This window comes from Lotus japonicus, chromosome 1 (genome assembly GCF_012489685.1).
Source record: "Lotus japonicus ecotype B-129 chromosome 1, LjGifu_v1.2".
Taxonomy (NCBI): domain Eukaryota; kingdom Viridiplantae; phylum Streptophyta; class Magnoliopsida; order Fabales; family Fabaceae; genus Lotus; species Lotus japonicus.
The window spans coordinates 15,885,804-15,888,382 of record NC_080041.1 but is presented as its reverse complement, the minus strand read 5'-3'; positions in this window follow the sequence as shown (position 1 = coordinate 15,888,382).

The following is a 2,579-nucleotide window of genomic DNA, read 5'->3' as shown; positions in this document are numbered from 1 at the left end:
GAATTTTGTACTAACAAGTACTACGTTCTCTCTCTTCATAATCATATATGCCAAGATTTCTATTTTTTGTGAATTAAATATGTTTTGTTTACGTGATATTATAGGTGGCGTTAGAGTGCCTTTGGGTCGGGTCGTTTAATTACAGACAATGCCCTAATTTGCATATGAATGCTTTCATTTTAAGAAAAAAAAAGATCTTTGGCCAAAATGGTGTTATGACTTTGAAACTTGATATGTCAAAAGCCTATGATAGGATCGAATGGTCGTTCCTTCAAAGTATTCTTACAAACATGGGTTCCCCTCCCCCAAACTTGGGTGAGCCTGATTATGAATTGTGTCTCCTCGGTACTATTCCAAGTCATGTTGAATGGTAATCCTCAGGTGCCCTTTGACCTAGGCAAGGGGTTGAGACAGTGAGATCCTTTATCTCCATATTTATTTATTTTGTGAGGTGAGTTTTTTTCTGCCTTGATTCAGAGGGAGATAGAACACTCAAGCTTATCTGGTATTAAAATTTTTCGCTCTGCTCTAGTAATCTCACATCTTCTTTTTGCAGATAATAGTGTTGTTTTTGCCAAAGCTTCTCTTGATGAGGCAGAATGCATTAATGGTATTCTTGGCTCATATGAGAAGGTTTCTAGTCAGGTCACTAACTTTGACAAATCTATGCTTTCCTGCAGTCGAAATGTGTTTAGTCATCGCTTCAATGAACTACAAAGGCTTTTGGGTGTTAAGGCGGTGGAAAGCTATAACAAGTATTTGGGTCTTCCAACCATTATTGGTAAGTTGAAAACTCAGATATTCAATTTTGTCAAAGAGAGAGTGTGGAAGAAACTTAAAGGGTAAAAGGAACATACACTCTCCTGGATGGGTAGAGAAGTTCATATTAATGTTGTTGCACAAGCAATTCCTTCCTATGTTATGTCATATTTTATGTTGTCTAATGGTTTATGCGTAGATATAGAGCGTATGATTAGAAAATTTTATTCGAGTGCATATGCTTCATGACGTGGCATTCATTGGCTTAAGTGGGATGCTCTTTGTTATTCAAAGTTTTTCGGTGGCATTGGGTTTCGAGATTTCAAGGCTTTTAATACAGCCCTTGTGGGAAAGAATTGGTGGAGAATCCAACATAATCCAAGCTCTCTTCTTGGTAGAGTGTTCAAAGCTGTGTATTTTCCCTGGTCTTCTCTTTGTGTAACTAAGAGGGGTAGTCGACCAAGTTATGCTTGGACAAGTATCTCTAGTACAAGATGGGTGTTTGAGGAAGGTGCCCGATGGAAAGTGGAGAATGGAAGGAATATTGATATTTGGCGGGATAAATGGATCCCGGATGATAGTCCCTTTATTTTCTAGGTAGATTTGGCTCAAAGTTGAAATTTGTATGTGGTTTCAGATTTGTTTCTTCCCAATTCTATGCCCTTCTCTTTGTGCAACTAAGAGGGGTAGACGACCAAGTTATGCTTGGACAAGTATCTCTAGTACAAGATGGGTGTTTGAGGAAGGTGCCCGATGGAAAGTGGAGAATGGAAGGAATATTGATATTTGGCGGGATAAATGGATCCCGGATGATAGTCCCTTTATTTTCTAGGTAGATTTGGCTCAAAGTTGAAATTTGTATGTGGTTTCAGATTTGTTTCTTCCCAATTCTATGCCCTTCTCTTTGTGCAACTAAGAGGGGTAGTCGACCAAGTTATGCTTGGACAAGTATCTCTAGTACAAGATGGGTGTTTGAGGAAGGTGCCCGATGGAAAGTGGAGAATGGAAGGAATATTGATATTTGGCGGGATAAATGGATCCCGGATGATAGTCCCTTTATTTTCTAGGTAGATTTGGCTCAAAGTTGAAATTTGTATGTGGTTTCAGATTTGTTTCTTCCCAATTCTATGCCCTGGAACCGAGATTTGGTTGAAATGGTTTTTTGGCCACCAACCGCCAAGGCAATTTTGCATATTCCTTTGTCGCTAGTGGGTCGAGATTATGAGCTTTTTTGGCTAGCAGCTACTGATGGCATGTACACCACGAAGATTGGTATGAATTCATTCGTGAGCATAAAAAGGCGTGGGACAACTTCTTCTTCCACAGACCAACAGTTATCGAAGAGGTTCTGGAAGGCTCTTTGACTCGCAGATTGTCTTCCTCATAGTAAAGAGGTTGCATGGAGGGTTGTGAAAGGGATCCTACTGGTTTGACAAGCTTTTAGAGTCCGAGGGATTGATGTAGATGATGTGTGTATTTTTTATAGTGAGCAACCTGAAACCATGTCATGTGTTGTTCATGTGTTCGATCGTTTCTCGATGGTGGTTTGCATTTCTAGGTGCAATACGAGTCTGGGATGGCAGTACAGTGCTTAGCATTCTGGAGACTTTGCTTTTACAGGGTGACCCTTCTGTGGCGGGAGCCTGTCTCTCCTTCCTTTAAGTGGTATGGGAAGCACGCAACTGACTGGTTTTTCAGGGGAAAATGCACAGGTTGAGGAGCTCCTTTCTCAGGTTGGTATGCTAGCAGCTTTGCCGGAGGACCCGATTGCTCATCCAGCTCGAGAGCATGCAGCGGTGTGGTATCGACCTGTTTCGGGG